The following is a 27,313-nucleotide window of genomic DNA, read 5'->3' on the forward strand; positions in this document are numbered from 1 at the left end:
TCAGGTGAGGTGGCTTCAGAGGACTTTTCATTTTTTTTTAAATTGTAGCACACCATAGGACTGCATGTCTTTGTAGGACGTCTCCGCACCTCTCCCTCCGTCCTGCTCTATGACATTGCTTGCCTGTCATGTTGTTGTCCTGTCATTGTTGCTTGTGCCGTCCCCCTCCCGCATTGTGCCTTGACCAGTTCCACTCTGCACTCCCCCCATTGTTGCTTGCTTGGCCCCCCTTCCACATTGTGGTACAGTCAATATTGCTTGCCCTATCCCCTCCTGTGTTTTTACTTGAGCTGTTCTCAACCCTTCCTGTCATTGCTTCCTTGTCCTCACAACACCCCTCACCCATGATTGTCCTCCCAGTTCCTCCGCCACCTCCCCTTTTTTTCTTGCCAATAACTCCCACCCCATTCCCTGGTTGTTGCTAACCTTTTCTCCCCTCCCCCCAATCTTGCTTGCACCTTCCCCCTCCCACCAGAAAAACAACAGCGCTATGACACGACCAGTTCTGGCCACTTTATAACACTTTTTTTTCCAAAGCATTGGCAAGGACAATAGGTCTCGCCTATGTGAGATCTATTTACTTTGTGTTGGGTCTTTGTGTTAACAGGTGGCTTATGGGTGAAATGGGAGGCACAAGGTTATTGTGAGGTAATGGAATGTGGAGGGACGGAATGCAAGGGGAGTCAGTTACCGGTATTGCTGCCTCGCTGGTCACGGAGATATTTGGGAATAAACCATTTGAAATGTATTTGTTGAATCCTCTTTCCTGGTAGAAGAAGATATAATTTCAGTTGGCGATGAGCGGAAAGAATCACGTGTGGGGCCAGCGAGGTAGCAGGGTCTCATTTCAACTGTTCCTGTCGTACTGTTCCTGGCGACTGTTCCTGTTTTCGTTTGTGTGGCAGTGAGGTGCTTCGGAGAAGAAGGAGCAGGGCAATCGCATGAGGCACTTCGGGTCTTACACCTCTGACCAACATTTTTGGTGGTTTTCTCCTCGAGTAAAAAGCTAGAAGATTGGATAGACGTTGGAAACGTGTGTGTCAGCGACGCTGCATATCACGTCTTCTACATTCAGCGTCAAGCATCTGAGTCACAACTACGTCTTCACGGCAACAACGTGGTATCCTAGCAACCGCAGCGTGCATAGCAATTGTGGCATTGCTTTAGGTATGTTGTAACCCAGCAACGTATATGCTTTGAGCACTGTGTCTTCGTTTCGGGAACTTGTTCTGGTTTGCTTCATAATTTCACATTAGTGAGCATCTCGGTGATGCGCACACCTCTTTATTACAACTGTATTTATCTGTGTCTCAGTGATGCGCACACCTCTTCATCATAACTGTATTGCTATTAATGTTTCAGCATTGAAGATAGGCTCTTCATCAGAAAGTTACGGTGATGCGCACACCTTTTCAACACTACAATATTGCAGTCTGCAAAGGAAAATTAGTGACTTTTTAACAAAACTGCATGTACTGTTGCATTGTGTGGCATTTCAGTCTCATGGTTGAGGTTTTCCACGTTTGAGGTACGGTATTGTCAGAATAGTTCATTATCATGGAATAATCAGTTATGCCATCTATATTCTTTTTAGTGTCTCCTAGTTTACCTCCAGTAGAATGGGAACAATGGAAGGAGGGCTTTTAAACCTATTTAGATGCCATAGAAGGTGAAATGTTTATGCAAAAGAAAAAAATGTGCGTTATTGAGGCATTTGTTCAGTATGGAATGTAGGAAATTCTTAAAGCATTTACCTTGTATGCCTGTTTTAGGTGATGATGATGAGGTTGATGAGTATGCATCAGCTATATAAGCATTGGATGCACGTTTTAGGAAGAAAAGGAACATTATTATGGAGAGACAGACATTGTATAAGAGGCATCAAATGCCCGGAGAAACAGTAGAGAACTTTGTAAGTGACATGAGAGTGTTGACATCTACGTGTGACTTCCAAAAGTTTGACGATGAGGTAATCAGAGACCAAATTATGGAAAAGTCCAGTAGTGTGAAAGTGCAGGAAAAGTTGTTGACTGTTGAAAATCTAACGTTGGAAAAAGCAATAGAAATTGCAAGTAGCATTGAGTCAACAACAACATTTATGGAACACATGAATATTAAAGAAGAAGTGCATGCAGTGTCACAAAATAAAGAAAAGAAGAAGTAAATTAAAATTGCACATATAGGTGAAAACAAGTCTGAGATGAGGAAACCTTTTGAGTGTTATCGATGTGGTAGTAGGAAACATCTAGGGAATTCACCAATGTGTCTGGCTGTGGACAGGTGGAGCAGTAAGTGCAGAAGGAAGGGACATTTCATGAAAGTTTGTAAAATGAAATGGGATAAACAAACAAAAAAATCAGTTTCAGTTAATGCCTCAGATGAGGAAGGAATTGTATTTGTAATTGAACTTAATGAACCAAAAGACATTTTAGTTGGTGGGGAACAAGTAGCTACTGTTTCTGGTATAAAAAGAAAAACATTTTGTTCTATGAATGTTAATGGAGTGTATGTTAACATGATGGCAGATTCCGGGTCGTGGTTTACAATTATAAATAAAGAAGAATTCAGGAGGATACATAAGGTGCAATTAAGGAAATCAAAGATGAAGCCAGTGACATATGGTGGAAAACCCATAGATGTGATTGGGGTCAGTTTGATGCCAAACTAGAATTTAAAGGAAATAGTGCTGAAGCCATTGAATGCATGGTGGATATTGGGTTGGCTGGAACAAAGGAATTTGGGCATCATGCTTGATCCTAATAGTCCGGAACCAGTGATTTTGCTTAAGGACATTGCGGGTGAAATGTCTTTAAAAGCAGATGCATGGAGGGAAGCTTTTCCAGAATTATTTAGTGACACTTTGGGTAAGATTAAGGGTTTTAGCCATCTGATTCTGTTGAAGTCTGGAGCACAACCTGTGGTCCACAACTGCAGACATGTTCCAATGGCCATGAGGGAGGAATTAAAAAGAGAGTTAGAAAATGTATGTAGACTGGACATAATTGAACCTACAGAAAGTTCTGAATGGTTGTTTCCTGTGGTCCTCGCCAGAAAACAGAATGGAATTTCGAGAATGTGTATTGACTTGAGGGATCTCGGTGAACGAATATGGGTCGACAGGCATCCTTTGCCCAACATTACGGAGATGCTGACCACTTTAAATGGGGCTACGTTTTTTACCTCATTGGATTTGTCATCAGCTTACCATCAAATTGCATTACACAAAGAATCTCGTCATTTGACATCTTTTATCACACCCAATGGAGCTTATAGATTGAAAAGGATGCCGTTTGGACTGGCTACAGCCTCCTCAGTATTACAACGAGTAATGGAGGCCATTTTCGAAGGCGTTGGAAAAGTGATATGTTTCCAGGATGACATTTTAATTTATGGGAAGAATTTGAAGGAGCATGATGAAACCTTGGTAATAGTATTGAACATTTTGAAGGAAAAAGGGGTTACGCTGAAAGCCAATAAATGCAAATTTGGTGTGGAGAGTGTAGACTATTTGGGGTACAAGTTGTCTAACAAACGAGTGGAACCTAAAGAGAGTTTGGTGAGGGTGATAAAGGACTTCCCGGTTCCTCAAGATAAAGATCAGTTAAGATTGTTTTTTGGAATGTTAGAATTTTATGCTAGGTTTGTACCTAAATGTGCAGAGCTAACAAAAGGCATGTGTGGATTGTTGGGAAAGAATGTTAAGTTTGAATGGACGAGCGATATTGATAAAGAGTTTGCTGTTATTAAAAAGGAGATAGCTGAGGCTATTCCTCTTAAACCATTTGGTAATCAAGATCAGAGTGTTGTAGCGATGGATGCTAGTCAACATGGATTCAGAGCCGTGTTAATGCAATCTAGGAAGGGTAAGGAGGAAATGTTGGCATTTGCTTCGAGAGCCTCACGTGATGCAGAAGCGACATATTCAGTCATAGAACGCAAAGCGCTAGTGTGTTGGTGGGATGTGAATTATTTTAAGAAATACCTGTGGGGCACGGAATTCCCATTACACATGGATCATAAACCTTTGATCAATCTATTTTCCACAAAAGGTGCAAGTTAGGCAACTCACAGAATTGCCAAACACTACTGCAGATTGCAGGAATTTCAGTTCAATGTGGAATACATTCCAGATGAAAAAAATATTTTTGCAGATTGTTTATCACGGCTGCCAGTTAAGTGTAATGAGGAGGGTTTAGTCGAGGACGATTTGGAGGTAGTGGCATGTAACGTGATAGATGAAAGGGAATGTGTAAAGTAAAAGGAGTGGAAGGAGGCAATAAATCAAGATGAAGTTCTGCAAGAAGTAATTTCGTTGTTAAATGTAGGATGGCCTAAAGGTAAGACGGGTGAGTCTTTGCAGAGATATAAATAAGTGTTTGATGAATTGAGTTGTGCCGATGGTGAATCGAGGAGGGCTAATCTATTGTTAGTGCCTCAGAGCATGCGCAGGAAGGTATAGGATCTGGCTCATGAGGGGCATGTAGGTATGAGTGCCATGAAATTACGAGTCAGAGAAACTTGTTGGTGGCCAGGAGTGGATAGAGATGTGGAGCATTGGGTAAGAGGATGTGTAGCATGTGCTTTAAATTATAAATCCCAAGTGACTGTTCCAAGTCCTGTCGAAGCTGTTCAGTTACCCAATAAGCCATGGGTCAAATTGGGAATGGATATTATTGGACCAATTAATATTTTAAAGGAAAATGCTAGGTATGGGATTGTAATAGTTGATTATTATTCGTGTTGGCCTGAGGTTAAGTTTGTGAGAACAATCAGTACAAAGGATGTGACAACAATTTTACGGGATTTGTTTATGAGGGAAGGAGTTCCATCTGAAATTGTAACAGATAATGGAGTCCAGTTTACATCAGAAGAATTCAGGGACTTCATGAATATGCGGGGTGTCAAGCATGTGACAACTTCTTTGTATCATCCTAGAAGTAATGGCCTGGTGGAAAGGTGTATTAGAATGATCAAGGACAATGTGCAATTGTCACTGGTAAATGGATCGGATTGGAGGAAAGAGATGGAGGATTTAATGTGGGCTTGGCGTACCACACCAAGCAATATTACAGGTCTATCACCATTTGCCCTACTTAGGGGAAGAAAGGCTGAAAATAAATTGGCCTGCCCGTGGATGGGTAGTCTGGACATGTCTAGGGAGAAACAGTTAAGGGTGGATGAAAAATGGGCAAATGCACAGAGCAAGCATGTGAGTGAAGGGAAAACCAGGTGAATGAAAATAAAAGAAGGTGATTGGGTGAGAATTAAATTACCAGGGATAATCAGGAAAGGAAGTTCTAAGTTTTCTAACCCCAAGAAAGTTGTGTGCATCAAGGAGAGAGTAGTCAAATTGGATGATAGTAAATGGTGGAACAAGGACAAGGTGGCCATACAAAATAATGATTTTGGTGGTAAGAGATTGGATCCGCAGATGTCTGCAGGTGTCTGGATGTAAAAATATTAAATCTTCAAGGGAGAGAGAAACACCAGTATGGTTGCAGGATTATAAAATGTATTGTGTGGAATAGAAAAAAAATGTATTTTGTTGCTTTCTTATGTAAGGAGGGGTTATTATGATGAAGAAAGAAGATTTATTGTTTTTTTTGTTAATTGTTTAAAGGGGAAAAGATGTGTTGGGTCTTTGTGTTAATAGGTGGCTTATCAGTGGAATGGGAGGCATGAGGTAATTGTGAGGTAATGGAATGTGGAGGGACAGAATGCAAGGGGAGTCAGTTACTGGTATTGCTGCCTCGCTGGTCACGGAGATACTTGGGAATTAACCTTTTGAAACTTACTTGCTGAGTCCTCTTTCCTGGTAGAAGAAGACATTATTTCACTTTGTCAATGTGTTTTTTGCCAAGTTGTATAGCAGCAATGTTATAGCAAAACTGAGAATCAACATGACATGGGTGCCCACAATATGCTAAGAATTACCTCCATTATACCAGGTTTATCTTTATACCAGGGGTGACGACCATCATGGATCGGATGCCCACAATGTGCTGGAAATTACCACCTTTCTGCTAAGGCCAGCATCATATCAGGGTGGGAATGATCATGCTATTGATGCCACAATCTAATCAGAATCACCATCATTATGCCAAGTCCAGCAATTAGCAAGGGTGGACATCGACATGCCAATGATGCTGGATATAGGCCAAGAATTCTAATTATTCTGGGGCATCATTTGTCAGCACTAAGCACCATGATGCCATGAATGTCTATGGTATGCCAAAAGTTATTACCATTTGGCCAAAGAAAATATTATACCTGAGATATGCACACCACATTCATACTCTCACGCATATGCATGCGCACACCGAATGCACACAGATACAAACAGACACACAGCAACATCATTCAAGTCTTTTTAAAATAATTCAAGTCTAAATGATGCACCACACTCAACAATATTAAGAAGTCCAATTCTTAAATATCAGTCCATTTATATCGTCTCTTTATTCTTCTTTTCTTTAAAAATAGAACCCATTCATAACGAAAACAGCCAACGCGTTTCGACCTTAGGGCAGGACATCTTCAGGGCTGTAATACAATAAATATAATACCCTTATAGTGTGTACCAACTCAAATCAATTCCAATCCGTCATGTTCAAGGAAATAATCGCATTGTGGATGAAGTGTTCTTGAAAATTTTCACTTTTTTGTAAATATAGGAATATATATAAAAACAGCTTTTGGTGATTATGTAGGAATAAACTAGTAAAGGCTAGTTATATTAATGGATAGAATCAAAACAATTTCAAATGCATTCAATATCAACACCCTCATTAAAGCTGGAAGTTACTTTGGTGCATAATATTAGTTTTGAAAATACACCTTTCAGGTGTGGTATTCACAGGTTTAATGTTATTCTTTTATTGTTATGTTTATAGTGGTGTTTTTTGTTTTGTTATAATTGTTCCTTGTTTAAGGATTGCACCTCGGCAGCAGGTGTTGGGATGAGTGCACGCACCAGCAATTTTTCCAGTTTGTTATTAAAAAACTTTGTAAAATATAGTGGGGATAGGGGTTAGGTGCATGGAACTATAGCCCACTGCCACTTACCCTGTTAGTTCTCTTTTTAAAATAACAACTTTGTCGGGGTTATGTAAGCCCTCTATTTGGATTCCGATACTGGGGCTCTGTGTTACTCTAACTGCATGATTGAGAGTGGAGTGTGTGTACAGCAAGCCCTGCACTCTCAATCACACTCTAAATGAGACAGAGGATGCTGAGATGGAAAAGATCTCTTTTCATGCCTCAGGAATGATTGCTTCCCTGTTCTGCATTTCCCACACTGAGGGAGTCATCACGAGTTCGGCAGACGGTTTTCACCATATGCTGAACTTCTGACAGGGAGGTTGTCGCCACACAGGCTACCTCCCTGACGGCCTCGGTTTCCGCCTGCCAGCCTAGCGGGAAACAGGCTACAGCATTGTCACCGGCTCGTAATCGAGCCAGCTCCAATGCTGTAGCCCGCAGGGTGTACCAGCGCCCTCGCAATGTTTACCGTCTGCAAAGCAGACGGTGAACATTGCGAGGGTGCTGGCCAGGGGGGCACCAATACTGCCCATGCCAAGTTCATAGGCAGTGCAGGGGCATCCCTGGGGCCCACTGCACCCGTTCTCCGCCAGAATTATCATGGTGGTGGTACCGCCATGAAACCGTTGGTGGAGAAGGGGGTTGTAATCCCCAGGGCAGCACTGCTTTCAGCGCTGCCCTGGTGGATTAGGACTGCCACCTCTTGCTAGACTGCAGGGATCTCTGATCCTGGCGGAGCTGGTGGTTCTCTGGTGGCCCGACCGCCAGGGTTGTAATGTGATGCTCAGACTACCACATTGGTGGCGGTCTGACAGCCATCCGCAAGTTTGGCAGTCTAGTGACCGCCAGACTTGTAATGAGGCCCTAATTCTATGACTGGTTTTGGATAGTTCGCTTTAGCACACACAACAATTATGCATGTCGGATGAAGGTCCTTTGTGGCATAGAAAGTGATCCAGGACAGAGATCTGTGGTCTGGAGGGGCACACCATGTGCACCTTCCTTTGCTGAGCATGACTACCATCAGCCTCAAACCTGACCTGGACACCCAGAGAGGGACTTGTGGAATACACAAGATCTGTCTGCAAACTTTGTGTAAGAATGGGACAGAAACCATCAGTCTGCGTGCCAGAAAGATAATTTTTCTGAAGCCTAAATTAAACAAAAAAACCCACTGAAAGTAAAATTATATATTTTATTATGTATTTATAATTATTAGAAATATATATAGCATTAATTTAACTATAATTTAATGTCCATCAATGTTACATTGATGTATACATTCCAAAAAGAGTGTTTAACAATTTATAATTAAAAAATAAATAAGTTTTATCTTTAGATTTGCTGACATTAAATTATATTTATTTATATTTTCAACTATTTAAAATAATGTAATTTAATATAACAATATTTCCTATGGGGTTTTATTTTAAGTCCCTAACTTCATTATGTTCTGTGGGAGAGTGTTGCAGTACCAGTGGTTAGCCATGTGTAGTGCTGGACTTACTCAAGCTTGGAGCTGGAGTAATTTACTACAGTTTAGGTCCCTTTTGTCTGTAGTAACTGTAGAAGTGCAGTTTGTGAATAGCAGTGGGCTTATCTTTCGTCGGTAGATGCATGTCCATCCATAAATTCCTCCCTAATCCACCCTAAAGCCCCCCTTACTCCTCTGAAAACCCCACCCATTTAGTAAGCATGCCCTTTTTTCGAGGCACTCCCCTGATCCCTCCCAAATCTACTGCTAATTAGTAGCCATTAATGAGGATCCCCCCATAGAAAAGGCAGAAGAGGTGGAAATTTATGTTTGTATATTTGTGAATTGCATTTTGTAATACTTTAGTAGTAGGACCTTATTAGTACTAAAGTACTACAATTACAGTTTGTGACTAGTCCCCTCAGTGTTGCACATCACAGGTACCTCATGCTTGAACCCTGTTAGATCTAGCTGGGGGAGTGAGTGTTCACAATGAATGCTCTAAAGTTTCAGTAGTGAAGTTATTGTGCAGGGCCATGGGTGTTTGCAAGTATGTTTGGGACGAGGGAGGTATGTGGCCTTACTTGGTGGATCATTTCCCATTACTGTAAGAAAGGTAAAATAGCCTCTTGTGGTTGGAAGTTTAATAGGAAAAAAATGTTAAATGAGCTTGTTTGAAAGCACTCCCTTGGAATCAAAATGTCTTTATAAACAAGAGCAATGTATGTTGAGATCCTGCTTTAATGACATTAACAATTGAATACCTTGTAAATCTGAACAGCCTACCAGTGTCGAACAGTATTGTTACAGTTAAGCAGGTTGTGCTTGGCAAAGACACTATTGCTAAAAGAGAAAATCTTCAACAGTGTATGACGCTAGGAAGACAATTCCTTTTGAACATCTATTTCAAGCACTCAATATTCCCACCAAGATTTCACAGTCAATGAAGATCAGAAGACATCACCATTAAAATATTTACAGTTGTGATCCGTCTTGTGAAGAACCATAGAAGATATGTATTTATCACTAACCAGGAACAAATTATGGGCCTGATTTAGAAGAGGGTGAAAATGAGAAATCTGGCAAAAATCTGAAGATTCTCCTTCTGCACATCTGGCATTCGTACAATACTGTTTGAGGTTCCTAGATGGTGGGCATACCAGTGATGGACACTACTCTATCTCTGCCTAGGTTGATTGGTTTTCACCCACCATTTATTGAGCCTGTGTAGACTGCAATTGAAAGGATTCAAAGTGAAAGGCACGTATGGAGTCTGCCACATATTGGAGAACTTACTTAGACATGCTAGCAATATCAGATATGTGGGCAATGACAATGCACTTCCACTTTAGAAATGAATTTCCCATGTCCACTGCTGCTGGTGGTACTTCCATCATCTCCAAATTTGTATCCAGAGCCACCTCCCCTGAAGCTACTCCCAAGCAGGAGAAACCCACTTTTGTGGAGAAACCCCAGCTGCCAAGCAGCTAACTTTCCATTGGTGGCATTGTGCGGATGAATAATCTGAAAACTAAACGTCAAAGGCCTCAAGTTTGACAAAGGATTTCACTTTGCACTGGAGGCGTTTCCACCAGCATATCTGACAAACAGCAATTAATGACGGCCACAGGTCCACAGCTATCAATGCAGTCCGAAGGTCTGACCCAGGGAGGGTGATCCCACCAATGCAAATTCTCCCTGTTTGGTTCCAATGCGTAAGGCATGGTGAACCCGAACAGGGAAAATAAAAAATGGTTCTGACACAGCAGCAAAAAACTTGCTGCACATCAAAGGCATTGTTTTTTTTCTTCTGAAAAACATACTGTTTTGGGGTTTGCTTCTGAAAAACAAAAAAAGTGACAATCGGGCTGCAACAACAGCTCAGCTGGCAGTTTTGCGCTAGTGCATCTGCTGCACAAGTAGACTCACTTCTGGCAAACTGGCAGGTGGTCCTCTGCTGGGCCACTGCCGCCAAACATAAATGAGCCTCTGGCTCTGGGAGTAAGCGCTTAAAGTTTGTGCAATAAACTGTAGGTTTTCTAAGACATCAAATTATTATAATCTGGTCTCTTAAAGCTTGTTAAGGATGCATAGCTGGAAATGTATTACATGTTTCGAACTGTGTTGCTGATCATTTTAATGGTTGTGGACAAAAAGAACAGATCCAGTATTCATAACACAGATTTATTTTCATAAACACACTAATATTCTCTCTATTATTGCTGATCATGTTCCAAACAATTAGACTAAAAAGGTCTGACTTTTCAGCAAATGGCTTCGCCTGGACCACTTTACAGCGGTCTATCATTTAATTAAATTGTTCCTTCCGCTTGTCCTTTCTTTATGTTGCCCACGATAAACAAATGGGCCTGTTGAAGGAATAAATTTACTGCAGAGTGAACTGCGCCGTTAAGTGGTCACTCCCGTGTTATTCATATCAATCTCTGCAGTCTGATTCAATCGCCGGCAGTAATAGAATCGCATAGTCCTTCAGCAATTCAGAATGATGTCAGTGATATTCTGAAATCAAATCACCAACTTGATTCGATCACACACCTCGTGTTTACTCCGCCGCCGAGCGATTGCTGGGCAGGGAGATGAGGCGTAGGTGTCAATTGCACGCGGCAGCTAATGCATTTCAGGGTCTTTCTGCTGTGACCCTGAACTGATGACTGAAAAGTTTACCGTTGTGCTAGGTCTGTTATTTAGGCCTGAGATTGGTAAAGGCCATTTGATTTTACTAAAATGTTATGTTGTGTAATTCACATTTTTCTTCCACCCATTGGAGTGTGGAGCAAAGAATCAGCCCACTTCAGCCTTTGGCTGACTTCATTGTGGGTGATGGCATGATGCTTTTTCATAGGGAGCCTATCCACACACAAAGTATTTCCATTCAGTACAGGGACGACTAAGGCAATATATGCGTCGTGAGGCCAAGTTGCTTTTGGTGAGGGCCTAGTAGCTCTCCCAGCAATGGAGTCTTCCAAAAACCATGACAAAACAAAATAACCACTGCAAAGTCAAAATGTTGCAGCCACCACCAGACCTAATGATGTTGTCAATGCTTGTTTCCGTAAGTAACGATTAGCGGTGGCCTGGGATAACTCAACTATTGCCTTAGCTATAAAACTTGTTTCCCTACAATATGACTTTTATTACAATGCTTTTTTATTCACAAAACAATACATTAACTCGCTGTATATTTTTAAACATTTTACTCATTGAACTAATAAAAAGTTGTTTCTTGGTCTTCACCTGCTCATCAACAATTTAAAACTTGCATGCAATCTGATAAATATAATTATACCAAGATTATCCAATGTAGGTTTGGGTGATGTGGCAGGTTTGGAGGTGGTGAGATTGGATTCTTGTGACATTTTTCGGAAATCACACAATATATATTAACCTATAATAAATCTGAAAGGAAATCATTTACAGAGTAATTGGTTAGCCCAAAATTTGGGATGACTCTAGCCCTCTGGACCGTTGTTTGCACACCGATGGATGAAACAAGAGAAATTGAATGAGATATTCAGGGCTGCTAGTGGGAAGGTTTCTTTCACCCAATTGATATCATTTTCATAAATCTTTACCTGTGGAAGGATTAAGACTCTGGCAACTGGCCTGAGTTATACTCCTATCCTCTAATGGAAGCAAAGCCCGCAGATAGTTTTATTCTTTGGTTACGTGCGCCAACATACCCAACCATAAGTGTATTTCATTATGTTACAATGATGCTACCACATTCTCATTTTCTTTGGAGTACCCATGATGTACATGATTAGTTTGCAGTTTCAAGCACAGTCAATTGTCCCTGTTATAATTTTGGTTTAAACTTGAAAGCACTCTTCACAATCATTGACCAAGCTTTAGTTTGGGGAGTTAGAAAAATTCCTGGACTCTCAGCTCAGTAGGGAGTTGTTAAGTGTTGTTGGGTATAGAAAATTGGGCTTGGAAAATGCACTGTGAAATAACTTCTTCATACTCTTCTCATTGTAACGGATTTCGTGAGGAAAGATTGGACAGATGTGTTAGCTCTTGGATGAAGTTAGGTTTTAGCAGTATAAACTTTTAAAAGTGGTTCTGGTAAGATACAAAAACAGATGGAGGGTTACATACAGAGATCAGGAGATCTGGGGGCCATGATTAACCTCATAAACGGGAGGTTTGATTGGCTGATGATATTGTGTTGTGTGCTGCATGTCATTTTAATTGCGTTCTTTAGGGCACTCCAGTGCTAAAATTATACATTTATGTATAATTATGGATTTCCATAGGGCAATGTTCAGGCCAACTTAATTAAACGCAGCCAAATGGCATTGGCAGAGGCAACTGATATATTGTTTACTATAAAGGTGGGGTGCACAGCCATTGATGATGATGTGCATGTTGAACCATTCCTGAAAATCCTATTTTAAATTTTTGTTGCAAAGGAAATTGAAATGTTCAGGTGTCCTGTGTTCTGTTCTGTCTCACATGTGTCATGGTAATTCAGTTCCCAATGGGTTTCTTATTCACAGAAAACAGAGACGTTTAGTAATAATAATAGATCGTCCATCTTAGTGTGCATGTATAATTCTAGCCACAGTGCATATGCTTTTAGGATAGAGTCGTGTTTTCAGACGAGCGGTGAAGAGCCTCAGAAGAGTGGACTACTATTCAGATGTTTTCCAGTAGTCGCTGCCCATGAGATGGGTTTTCTAATAGCCAGACAAGTGGGGTATACCACTGATCACTTTAAAAAGTCATTCTTTGAGTGAGAAATGCACGAACCCAGATATGATAAGTGCTTCAGTGTCCATGGGCATTTGCAAAGTGGGCAAATTCCTCTATAACAAAGACTTTTACAATTTATTACTGCCCAATTAGGAAAGCCAGGTGGTCACAATAGTAATTGATTGCCTTTGGTCTGATCTGAGACAATGATAATGATAAACTCTCTACAATGGTTAATTCAGTTCCAAGGCTCTAGCTTCACAACATATTCTAGAATGACTTGATAAGCAGTCAAAATACTGTAGAAGTTCAAGACAGACAGTACAAACATGATGCCCATACATGTTCGTCTGAAGTCATGTATAGAGTAAAACTCATACAACTAATGGGCAGACAGGCTGCCCTAACTTCTCCCTTTCCCAGGGTGAGCATATGAAAAGAGGTAGGAGGCAAAATTGAGACCTGTGGGCATGATATGGCCCCAGGTTTAAGACTCTCGAATGCGCTGCTTATATCAGAGTCCGTCTCAAACGTATGGATCAGTAAAATGCAAAGTCTTCCTTTCCTACCATTCAGTAGTATATTTGGGTCGAGAAGAGTTGGTCAACAAAGACCAGCCATTCTCTTTAGCACACCGAGGCTCTGCCAATTAACTATCTCTTGCATATAAAATATGCTTCTGTTCCAAATCAAACCCAGATGCTACCAATCGGGATCTCACATTCTCTTAGAGCTCTTCTCCAATGAGGAGGTTCTTTACCTCCACTTACCTCTTCTGCCTTGAAGTCCTACAAAGTGAAGGGGATCCCACCCCTGAGTCAAAACACTCCTTGGTAATTTGTTGAGAAGGTGTGTTCCATCAGAGAAGTAGAAAAGGATCCTACAGTCTTAGCTCAGGATCTATTGCATATCTGAAAGGCATCTGTACTGGATGAATAGGTATGCAAGGGTGTAATAGTGCAGGCAAGGGCAGGGCAATGGAGATGCCAGTATTACTTTTTGCCCCATCTTTCCTACTTGTATAGACTTAAACATATACAGTTACTCTACATGGAAAGTGGAATTAGTGAACTTTAGTTTGCCACTCTTTGCATTCTGATTACTATGCTCATGCAAGCATGGCAAAGGGTTATTGTTGAGAGCCTCTCAGGTGTGCATACACAGTCTTGTGTTTAACCTCTGCACCAATTGGAGGACTTGCTGCATATGTGCAGTGGGTTTCCAGTGCATTTTGTGACACATGCTGGAAACTGCGAGAAAGGAACATAGCAGCACAGTTGTAAGGCCTTCAATGTTCCTGTGTTGTGTGGTACTGTGACAAATGGGTACACATTTTGAGTTAAATGTGTGGATTGCCAAGAGGAGACCTAGACTGAAAGTGGCAAACTTCAAGCATGCCCATAAATGAGAAAGTTCTTCTGTCTCTGTCTTCTGTGTCTGCTAAAATGCATCATTGGGGGTTGCTAGAAAGAACCCTTGATTCCTGTCAGAATGGTGTTTAGTAGGGTTCATTCAGTAGACCATGGTTAATTTTCTAATTTGGAAAAATAGAGAGGGAAATCCTCATGAATGTCATATTATTTTTAGAAACTTTGCAGGATTCACTTTCTTTGGGAAGGGAGGAGGTCCCAAAAACAAAAATCCAGAAGAGCTACTCTAGCCAGTACCCCCATGTGTCAGGGAGACTGTGTGGTTTTCAGCTTCTGAAGTTCTAGGTAATTCATTAGAACCTATTCTCAAGTGTTACCAACAACCAGAACAAATGGGACTTCCTTTGTCACAGGCCAAGGACGAAGAGGCTTTAACTGAAGGTGTCAGACAAGATAGCTTTAGCTCAGTTTATGTTATGCCTCTATTCTTTCCACCAGGCAGATATACATTTTCCTGACATGTGCAAGTTGACAGTCTTCATTCACAACTTGTATACCCACATAGAAAGCCTCCATAAAATGCTGCAGAAGGGCCATAATTACCAGCCATGCGTAGACTGCAGAGAAACCCTTAAATTCATTTTTCTATACTGCAACACCTACATGTCCCATAGGATAACATTGGAGTTACCTTATTACATTTTATAATTGTCATTTCCATATGGGAACAGGTAATGAGATCACGTCTCTAGAACTGTAATGAAAAATTCTAACTTACCGTGAATTTGGATTTTAAATTACAATTTACAATTTAAATTACAAGTCCAATTTTCAAAATGCAACTTTTAAAAAGTTGGTATTTCCTTGTTTTAGCCATTTGGTGCCTTCGGCCTACTTCTGGGTCACATGACTGTGTGTAGTTGCCAGTTTAGCTTTGTGTGTTCCTCTTAGACAGCCACACCCAATGAGGAGCTAAGGTGTGACTGGATGTGCCACCACTGGCAGGACTTGAGGTAGGAGCTGTGCTCATCCGCACTACACTTGAATAAGCTGTGCCCTGCCTCCACAATAAGGGCTGCATACCCACTGTAGTTAGTCTGGAGTAAGGGCCAGGAAGTCAGGAAACCTGTATACTTCAAAGGCATGCCTCTAGAAGCTTCTCCCCACTTCAAATGTACAACTAGCTATAAATACTGGACCTCAGACGCCAACTCTTCAGTACACTTTTGGATCTGTCGATACTCTGCCAGAAAGAAGGACTGCCTTGCTGCTGAAAGGACTTCCTCTCTACTATACTCCTGCTCTGAAGGACTGCTGCCCTGCTGTGCTGATCTGCTGCATGCTGCCCTCTTACCTGGGTTAGCAGAACTGGACCTGCATTTCTTGAACCCAGAACCCAGGGTGACTTTGAGGATTAGTTGGCTGGCCTCCTGATCTGAAGCCTCAAGGACACAACAGGCCAGTCCAACAACCTTGCACCTGGATTATGCCATCTGTGAGTCTACTCCAGTCCTGGACCTTTGGAAGTGTGATTAAGGTGCTCTGCCAGACTCTCTGGATCCAGCAGAACCAATGCATCTCCAACTTATGGTTGCTGCCTGACCAGGGCTCCCAACCCAGTCAACGAACACCCCAATTTCTTTCAATCATTCTGGCTATTTACAGAGATCTTATCACCCTCACTGGCTTCCTTGCACAACCTAGGTATTACACCATCTGGATGACTATCTTCTGCATTCCCTTACCCAAAGAAAAGTGGAGAGTAGTTTCTCTAACTCTGCTAGTTTCAGCAAAACACAACAACATGGCAAACAAGAGCCAATCTGTCAACATCAGAGCAATTCACGCTCTGTTGGCGACAAAAATGCAAAAACCCAGCACTCTCAAAACAAAGTAATTTATGCATTGCGCTGATATGTTGTGGTTTAACCTTTTGCATTGCAGAGTTCAATCCTGAAAACCTATTTTTGAATATGCTTACAAATACTGTTCCTTTGCAATGTATTGCTGCAGATTTTCAGAGTGTGTTAGGGTGTGGCCCCTTTCCAGGGCCTTCCAGAGACTTTCCCTGCAACATGCCTGGGTGTGGTTCTGGGCTTGGCCAAACTCTATAAAAGAGAGCCAGCCCAACTCCCAGTTCTCACTATTCAGAGGTCCCGGTGCAGAACAGCAGCTTCTTCCTGAGCTCCTGTCCCGGCGGCCTATTTGGATCTTTCCAGTCTTCTGCCCTAATCCTTCATTGGTGATCATTGTTCCAGGCGGTAAGACGGTGGTTGGACTGTCTCGACACCGTTATATAGAATTTTCATATTCTTGGTTTAAATTCTTAAATGAGTAACAGATTACTTGCGCGCTACCATTTCTTGACATTTATATGGTAGTTTACAAACAGGCAAGAAGCGCAAATTATTTCATAAAGGTTTGACTTTGTTATTCATTGCGCGCTACCATTTCTTGACATTTACATGGTGGCTTAAGAATCGGCAAGACGCGCAATTTGTTTTATGGTGTTTAAACATTGTTGTCCATTGCGCGCTACTATTTCTTGACATTTACATGATGTTTTACGAATTGGCAAGACGCACAACTCGTTTCATGAGTATTTAACTTTGTTGTTCATTGCGCGCTACCATTTCTTGACATTTTACATGGTGGCTTAAGAATCGGCAAAAGAAGCGCGATTCGTTTCATTGTACTTTAATCTTGTTATTTATTGTGAGCTGTTATTCCTTGACATTTACATCGTGTTTTACGAATCGGCAAGACGCGCGATTCGATTAATGATGATTTGACTTTGATATTAATTGCGTGCTACCATTTCTTGGTATTTTACATGATAACACTCGAATTGGCAAGACGCACGATTCTCTCCTTGAGTTTAATTCATGTTGTTTATTGTATGCTACTATTCTAAGATATTTATTATGTAATATTTGAGTTGACAAGTTATGTGATTTGTTTCCTGAATCCATATTGTGTTATTCATGGTGCACAATCCTTTTATGGTGTTTACTATATGTATATATATCTGCAATATGCGCAATTTGTGTTGAAACATTTTAAGAGTACACAGAAGGCCAGAGTTTCTAGACGCAATATTGTATGGTCCTAGTATACATTCTCAAAACAGGATTTATATGACTGGTTTAAAATTTAGTCAGAATGTTTTTTCTGATTCTCATGGAAAGGAAAGAACTTGAATATAGAAAGTTTTCATTTAATTCATCTTGATTCCCCTACAGGTATCCGGCCATCTTGAAACTTAGACATTTTAAACTTAACTCTTAGATTGTTCATGTTTTCAGAGTGACTAGGCTTAGAATCATAGTCTATGTAGGAAGTTGGCTCTGTATGTGCTATTTCAAAGTAAGGAATAGCATGCACAGAGTCCAAGGGTTCCCCTTAGAGGTAAAATAGTGGTAAAAATAGATAGTACTAATGCTCTATTTTGTGGTAGTGTGGTCGAGCAGTAGGCTTATCCAAGGAGTAGTGTTAAGCATTTGTTGTACATACACATAGACAATAAATGAGGTACACACACTCAGAGACAAATCCAGCCAATAGGTTTTGTTATAGAAAAATATATTTTCTTAGTTTATTTTAAGAACCACCGGTTCAAATTTAACATGTAATATCTTGTTCGAAAGGTATTGCAGGTAAGTACATTAGGAACTTTGAATCATTTCAATTGCAGGTATACTTTTCAAGTTATTGACAAATAGCTACTTTAAAAGTGGACACTTAGTGCAATTTTCACAGTTCCTGGGGGAGGTAAGTTTTTGTTAGTTTTACCAGGTAAGTAAGACGCTTACAGGGTTCAGTTCTTGGTCCAAGGTAGCCCACCGTTGGAGGTTCAGAGCAACCCCAAAGTCACCACACCATCAGCTCAAGGCCGGTCAGGTGCAGAGTTCAAAGTGGTGCCCAAAACACATAGGCTAGAATGGAGAGAAGGGGGTGCCCCGGTTCCGGTCTGCTTGCAGGTAAGTACCCGCGTCTTCGGAGGGCAGACCAGGGGGGTTTTGTAGGGCACCGGGGGGGACACAAGCCCACACAGAAATTTCACCCTCAGCGGCGCGGGGGCAGCCGGGTGCAGTGTAGAAACAAGCGTCGGGTTCGCAATGTTAGTCTATGAGAGATCTCGGGATCTCTTCAGCGCTGCAGGCAGGCAAGGGGGGGATTCCTCGGGGAAACCTCCACTTGGGCAAGGGAGAGGGACTCCTGGGGGTCACTTCTCCAGTGAAAGTCCGGTCCTTCAGGTCCTGGGGGCTGCGGGTGCAGGGTCTCTCCCAGGCGTCGGGACTTTGGATTCAAAGAGTCGCGGTCAGGGGAAGCCTCGGGATTCCCTCTGCAGGCGGCGCTGTGGGGGCTCAGGGGGGACAGGTTTTGGTACTCACAGTATCAGAGTAGTCCTGGGGTCCCTCCTGAGGTGTTGGATCTCCACCAGCCGAGTCGGGGTCGCCGGGTGCAGTGTTGCAAGTCTCACGCTTCTTGCGGGGAGCTTGCAGGGTTCTTTCAAAGCTGCTGGAAACAAAGTTGCAGCCTTTCTTGGAGCAGGTCCGCTGTCCTCGGGAGTTTCTTGTCTTTTCGAAGCAGGGGCAGTCCTCAGAGGATGTCGAGATCGCTGGTCCCTTTGGAAGGCGTCGCTGGAGCAGGATCTTTGGAAGGCAGGAGACAGGCCGGTGAGTTTCTGGAGCCAAGGCAGTTGTCGTCTTCCGGTCTTCCTCTGCAGGGGTTTTCAGCTAGGCAGTCCTTCTTCTTGTAGTTGCAGGAATCTAATCTTCTAGGGTTCAGGGTAGCCCTTAAATACTAAATTTAAGGGCGTGTTTAGGTCTGGGGGGTTAGTAGCCAATGGCTACTAGCCCTGAGGGTGGGTACACCCTCTTTGTGCCTCCTCCCAAGGGGAGGGGGTCACAATCCTAACCCTATTGGGGGAATCCTCCATCTGCAAGATGGAGGATTTCTAAAAGTTAGAGTCACTTCAGCTCGGGACACCTTAGGGGCTGTCCTGACTGGCCAGTGACTCCTCCTTGTTTTTCTCATTATCTTCTCCGGCCTTGCCGCCAAAAGTGGGGCCTGGCCGGAGGGGGCGGGCAACTCCACTAGCTGGAGTGTCCTGCTGGGTTGGCACAAAGGAGGTGAGCCTTTGAGGCTCACCGCCAGGTGTGACAATTCCTGCCTGGGGGAGGTGTTAGCATCTCCACCCAGTGCAGGCTTTGTTACTGGCCTCAGAGTGACAAAGGCACTCTCCCCATGGGGCCAGCAGCATGTCTCGGTTTGTGGCAGGCTGCTAAAACTAGTCAGCCTACACAGATAGTTGGTTAAGTTTCAGGGGGCACCTCTAAGGTGCCCTCTGGGGTGTATTTTACAATAAAATGTACACTGGCATCAGTGTGCATTTATTGTGCTGAGAAGTTTGATACCAAACTTCCCAGTTTTCAGTGTAGCCATTATGGTGCTGTGGAGTTCGTGTTTGACAAACTCCCAGACCATATACTCTTATGGCTACCCTGCACTTACAATGTCTAAGGTTTTGTTTAGACACTGTAGGGGTACCATGCTCATGCACTGGTACCCTCACCTATGGTATAGTGCACCCTGCCTTAGGGCTGTAAGGCCTGCTAGAGGGGTGTCTTACCTATACTGCATAGGCAGTGAGAGGCTGGCATGGCACCCTGAGGGGAGTGCCATGTCGACTTACTCGATTTGTCCTCACTAGCACACACAAGCTGGCAAGCAGTGTGTCTGTGCTGGGTGAGAGGTCTCCAGGGTGGCATAAGACATGCTGCAGCCCTTAGAGACCTTCCTTGGCATCAGGGCCCTTGGTACTAGGAGTACCAGTTACAAGGGACTTATCTGGATGCCAGGGTCTGCCAATTGTGGATACAAAAGTACAGGTTAGGGAAAGAACACTGGTGCTGGGGCCTGGTTAGCAGGCCTCAGCACACTTTCAATTGTAAACATAGCATCAGCAAAGGCAAAAAGTCAGGGGGCAACCATGCCAAGGAGGCATTTCCTTACAGTCTAGTATTGATTTCAGGAGATATAATTTTCATATTGTGTGTTCTAACCTTTTTCTTACTACAGGTCTCCTTCCCAGCTGTTCCCTTTCCTAATTCCCTCTTCCCCTCTTGGACTCTCTCAGTCTCTGTGATTTATCTATCAGAGTCTTGGAGCTGTTCAGTGGTGGACGTGTTGGGAACGTGCACAGACCCCGAGGATCTGGTGACTCTGACACAATCTCACTATATAACTCTTAAGTATAAAAGAAAGTTGGGATTGGGAATAGGAAAGAGCTTTAATTTGGTTGGGTTGCAGCCAGCAAGGAAAGAGGAACAAAAGCAGGCAAAAAGAAATGGGCGCGCCTTGCACACCAGGCAGTGCGGAATACTCTACTGGCCTGAAAAAGCAGCACAAACAGCCATATAAGCATTCTTCCACGCATTCGCGGAGTTTAGCAGAATCTCATGGAGTTTTTTTGTAACTGTGGAATTCCACGGAGTAAAACTCTGCGAGTTCCACCCATGCCTTCTTTACAATTGTGCTAGCAAAAAGTAGATATGGTAAAACTCAAAATACCACGCAGTTTACAATTTCACTTACATTGTGTACATTATCCACAGCTTTTTTTTACATTATCCACACCTACAATGTAATTTACTGAGTAACTTTCATTAAATCTTTTTTGTTTTGTTTATTGTTTCAGATCCATTTAGGCGCAATATTGTTATTTTTACTTTAGGATGCCATTTTGATCACAGCACAGTTTTAATATCTGCAGGTTGGGTAATATTGGAAATGGCAATTTTTGCAGGGCTATCCCCAAACTTTTTTTCCCTTCTTCCTCCTATTTTGTGAGGTCTGTTTTTGCTGGTTTATTGTCTCTGCGCACTTTATCACTGCTAATCAGTGCTAAAGTGCAAGTGCTCCCTAAAGAAATTGTACTGTTGATTGGTTTATCCATGATTGGCATATTTGATTTATTAGTAAAGTGCACTAGAGGTGCCCAGGGCCTGTAAATCAAATGCTACTAGTGGGCCTGCAGCACTGGTTGTGCCACCCACATTAGTAGCCCTGTAAACATGACTCAGACCTGCCATTGCAGTGTCTGTGTGTGCAGCTTTAAACTGGCAATTCGACTTGGCAAGTGTACCCTCTTGCCAGGCCTCATCCTTCCCTTTTACTGTAAGGTACCCCTAAGTTAGGCCCTTGGTAGCCCCATGGGCAGGGTGCAGTGTATGTTTAAGGTAGGACATATACTAGTGTGTTTTATATGTCTTAACAGTGAAATACTGCCAAATTTGGTTTTCACTGTGCAAGGCCTATCTCTCTCATAGGGTAACATGGGGGCTGCCTTTAAATATCCTTAAGGCGCAGATTCTCTTTGAGAGCAGATCAAAGTGTGGAGTTTAGGGTCTTTGAGCTCACAATTTAAAAATACATCTTTTAGTGAAGTTGGTTTTTAGATTGTTAGTTTGAAAATGCCACTTTTAGAAAGTAGGCATTTTCTTGCTTAATCCATTCTGTGACTCTGCCTGTTTGTGGATTCCCACTCTGGGTCAGTTTGACAGTTGGACTGTTCACACCTCTCCTCCAGACAGTGACACAAAGGGGGCTGTGGTGTAGCCTGCATATCTTGATTAGCCATCGGTGCTGGAGGGGAGGGGAGGAGTGGTCACTCACACCTGAAAGGACTGTGCCTGCCCTCAAACAATGCTGTCTCCGACCCCCTGGTGAGTGTCTGGGGCCTGGCCTAGATAAGGAAGGATCTTGCAAACACCGGAGACTTTGCTTTGAAGTTTACCAACTTCAAAGGCAGAACTAGGTATAAGAAGAAGACCCAAAACCCCAGACTTTTAGAATCTTTCTACAATCAAGAGGAACCTCTGCCAAGGAGATGAGCTGAAGAGCTGAAGAGCTGAAGAGCTGAAGGAGGAGTACTGTCCCTTTGCTGTGTTGCTTTGCTGGACTGGCCTGCAGTTGCTACTTCTGCCTGAAAAGAGTGCAAAGGGTGAACTTTGCTGTGTTTCCTCCTTGAGAAAGTTCTCCAAGGGCTTGGAGTAGAGCTTGCCTCCTGTTGGAAGTCTCAGGGACACAAAAGACTTCGGTTTCCTCGATCTGCAGCACTGGAAACCGTGTGTTTTGTGCTGTTCAAGAGGAGAAACCACTGTGACGCCGCCAACTACACCGCTGGCCTTCACCGTGACCTGCCGATGCCGCACAGAGTCGCATTGCCCCGCTTTGCGCCGCAAACCTGGTCTCACTAACGCTGTCATTGGACAACTTCACCGAGCTGCTGCTCGCACCGCGACCAGTGGGGCCGGCATTCTGGCATCGCCTGCTCACACCGTAGCCTGGGCATCCCCGCAGACGCCACACCTGCTGACACCGGCGCCACTGCCTGCAACGTGGCCTGTGGGCACCGCTCGTGAGGTACACGAAGCACCGTCCTATCCCGCACCTCAGCCCCGGTCCACCGGCGCCAGCACCATCGACTCCTGTGTCGTCACCAGGCATCCTGCCTGCACTGTGGCCTGTGGACACCGCTCATGAGGGTCATGAAGCACCGTCCCGCACCACTGGCTTGGGCCTACCGACGACAGAGCTTCAGCAACGACGACAAAGCTGCCTGCACCGTGACCTGTGGACACCGCACGTCGCACCGCCACACTTCACACCGCAGCCCTGGTCTCACCGACGCTGTCACCGAGCCGATGCCTGCACCCTGACCTGTGGACACCACACATCGCATCGTCCCACTTCGCACCGCAGCCCCGGCGCCATCCACGGCAGCGCACCTGACTTCATCAGCCTGGAGTTCGATCTGAAACGCGTGTGACCTCAAGGGCCTGACGACTCCTGCACCGAATCCTGAACCGACACCGCAACGTCAGTGACGTCATTCTCTGGAGCTCAACGCGAGGATCACGATGCTCTGCAAATCCAAGGTACTGTTTGCGGGTCTTCCCGACACCGTAGCTGGCCAGCAACGCCACGGACGGCCTGAACTGTTGGTTTTGTTGATCACAACGCCATCATAGCCCCGGGTGGAGCTATCGACTTCAAGGAACTGTAGTTTTGAGTAAATCTTGCAGAATTCATATTTTTATTACTGTCTGTTGGATTGTTATCGTATTTGGACTTGTTTTATATAGATAAATATTTGGCTATTTTTCTAAAACTGGTGTGGTGTCCTTTTGTAGTGTTTTCACTTATTACTGTGTGTTACGTGCAAATGCTTTACACATTGCTTCTGAGATAAGCCTGACTGCTCATGCCAAGCTACCAAGGGGGTGAGCAGGGGTTATTTGAGTGGGTATCTCCCTTATCCTGACTAGAGTGAGGGTCCCTACTTGGACAAGGTGCAAACCGACTGCCAACTAGAGACCCCATTTCTAACAGGTAATAACTGCATCTCCTAGTCAAAATGTTTACATTCTTGAAAACTAGCAAGAAGTAGTGCTGTTGAGGCTCTGTTTAAGATCAGGAAGCCTTTTTTGTTTCGCATTACTTTCAAGACAATGGTTGATAACTGTAATATGAAAACACATTTGATATTGTATAGATCTTCTACACGTTTTAACAATTGCTGTTTCTAGTCAGTAGGTATTCTAGAAACAAGAAACAGTTTATATATCAGATGTGAGTGCAGTGGCTGCTATTTTGGAAACATTTGTAGAAATATAAGTGCCTTATCCTAATGGTAAGACTCCTTTTGTAAACTAGCCAATTGGAAAATACGAGTTCATAGTCATCGTGAAAGAGACCATGTGAAAACTAGCATAGTGCAAAATATGAAATCATTACCTTGATGGAAGACTTCTTGTCAAGCCTAACAAAGTGCAAATATGAGTTCCTATCCCAATAGAAAATTCCCACAAAGATAAACAAGTGCACACATATATCCTCATATGAGTGCCGCACAAGAATACTTCTCAGACTGCGTGATGCCTTTCATCAACTGCTCAAAAAATTCATTGACGGCTCAGAAACACTTCTAGCATGGACTGCAACTTTCAACCAGCAGTTCACTACTGAAGGAATTTTGTATCACAGTTGCCTTGCAAGGTCGCTATGGTCCACAAGGAACTTATACCTTAAACATTCAAGAGGGCTGCCACCCTCTGCAAGTCTTGTGAGAGCCCTGTAACTCCATTGGCCATATAATCCTTCTCAGCTTTAAACTGGTGTTTAGCATTGCTTGTTGGATCCTAAGTCTGCTATCTGTCAGTGCCCACACTCTGCGCACCTCTCCATCCGCTCTTTGTTCTGAAGAAATATATGTTCCATGCCGCATCTTGTTTGCTATCCAGGCTGTTTTGAAAAAATAGCTGGCATTGAAAGACCATCAATTTAGTCTTGATTGGGTAGGAGTGATGTGCTAATGTTTTAGGTTGAAGCCTACCAGTCAGGCAAAGACATAATTTGGGAAATTCAGAAAGATTCCCTAGTAATGCATTCGACCTATTGCTTCCCATTGGATTTGTGGTTTGTAACTCATATTTGCTTGCTTTCTATTTACTGGCTTTATTTGTTTGGGCTGCCCAGTATATCTTTGTCGCTTCCATGAAGCACAGCCTGTTTACTGCATTCTTCTACAAAGTGCTCACTTTCTGTAAACAGGCCTTTAAATGTTGTTCTTGTCATGCCACATTTGCTGTGCATTCAAAGACAGAGATCAAATGGCAGGCTCTGTCTTCCAAGGGAGCTTGGGGCATCATTATTATTATTATTACGGTGTAAGCCGTCCGCTGAAAGATCCGACAGGGAGGTTGAAGCACATTTTTTGAAATTTCGAAGTGTGGGATAAACAAATATTTTAATAAGATCAAAACAAATGAATACACTAGATAATGCCATTTCCACGCATCATCGTTTTGTGAGCTGTATAGTTTTATCAGTAAAACTGTATGCCTGTGCAAATGTAATTTCGATTTAAAATGTGTTTTCTGCAATGGCAGTGTGCTCCCACGCTATGCATGCTTCACTGTACACAGCTCCACTCTATGACATGCTACTCTACACCACTACACTCTACAACACTCTACCCTACCCCACTCTACTCCCCTTTACGGTACTCCACTTCACTCTGCGCAACTCCACACCACTGTATGCAATGCTATACCACTTTATGCCAGTCCTCAACTCTGTACTCCATTCTACTGCACACCACTCTACTCCATTCTACACCACTCTACTCCATGCTACACCATTCCATGCTTTGCCACTCCACGCTGTGCCACTCCACGCTATGCCACTCCACTCTATGCTACTCCAATCCACTCATCTCTGTCTTACTCCACTCTATGTCACTCTGTGTCCCTTCACTCTAGGTCACTCCACTCTATAGCACTCTACAACACTCCATTATACTTTACTCTATGTCTTTCTGCTACATTCCACTCTATTCCAATCTACGGCACTCTATTCTACTTTACCCCACTCCACTCTACAACACTCTACTCCACTCTGTGCCACTCTATGCCACACCACTCTGCTTCACTCTACACCCCTCCTTCTTTTGCCACTCCACTCTGTGCTACTCCATAACACTCTACGCCACTCCATGACACTCTGTGCTGCTCTACAACACTTTATGTCACTCTATTCCACTCTACTCTATGACATTGTACTCCACTCTACTTCACTCTACTCCACTCTACTCCACTCGACTGCATACCACTCCACTCTGCTGCATTCCACTCTACACCACTGTACGACTCTTTAGTCCATTCTGTGAAACTTTACTCCACTCTGACACTTTACTCCACTCTGTGCTACACCACTCTACGCCCCTCCACTCTACAAAACTCCACTCCACTCTATGCCACAACACTTTACAACAATCTATTCCCCTTCACTCTATCTCACTCCAGTCTACACCACTCCACTTCACACCTCTCCATGCCTCTCCACACCCTTCAAGCCACGCTCCTCTATGCGACGGACTTTAAGCTAGGCTGAACAGCAGCCATGGTGGTGTACAACATGGCTAAATCATATTGGCAAAGCCAGTTATGACTTTGCCAATGCTTGTTGTGTTAGGACGTGGGGTGATGCACTGATGAGTGATTTTAATTGGGAAAAACTTAAGTTTCTACTGTTCGTTTCAAGAACTTCGTGGGTGAGCACCTTTTAATTTGTATTTTTTGTAGATGGAGTCCCACTGACTTTGCCAAGGCTTGTATGTGGGTCTTAAAGTGTAGATTATAATTGAGAAAAAGGCCCAGAGATTTTGTGATTCATGTTTTGTGAGTAAAAGTTGCATTTAGTGCTTGAGCTGCACTATGCTTAGCAGTTTTAGTTTGGTTATAAACCATAAGGAAAAATTGTGTCTTTGTGATGTCAGAATTTATGACGTCTATTTTTCCATTCAATTCTGGATGTAAGTGAGTTGTGGTTTTAAGTTAAGAACATATTCAGCAGAATCCAGCATCGAGTACAAATGCATATTATCCGCATTCTGGTGGAAATAAATGTTGAGTTCAGACATTTGTGGCACAATGTAAAGGGAAAGGTCTCAAAAAGTGGCTGCAAATTGCGAGCCAGCTTTTTGCATACTGACTACAAACTTGCAACGTGACCTATGTATTGATAAGTTGCATTGCAAAATCTCCAATCACAGTGGTTGAAGAATGACCTAACTATTAAATTTTAATTAGGTAGATGCCATTTGTAACTTTCTATAATTGACAACAAACACATGATTGGTGAC

This window comes from Pleurodeles waltl, chromosome 9, assembly GCF_031143425.1.
Source record: "Pleurodeles waltl isolate 20211129_DDA chromosome 9, aPleWal1.hap1.20221129, whole genome shotgun sequence".
NCBI classification, from domain to species: domain Eukaryota; kingdom Metazoa; phylum Chordata; class Amphibia; order Caudata; family Salamandridae; genus Pleurodeles; species Pleurodeles waltl.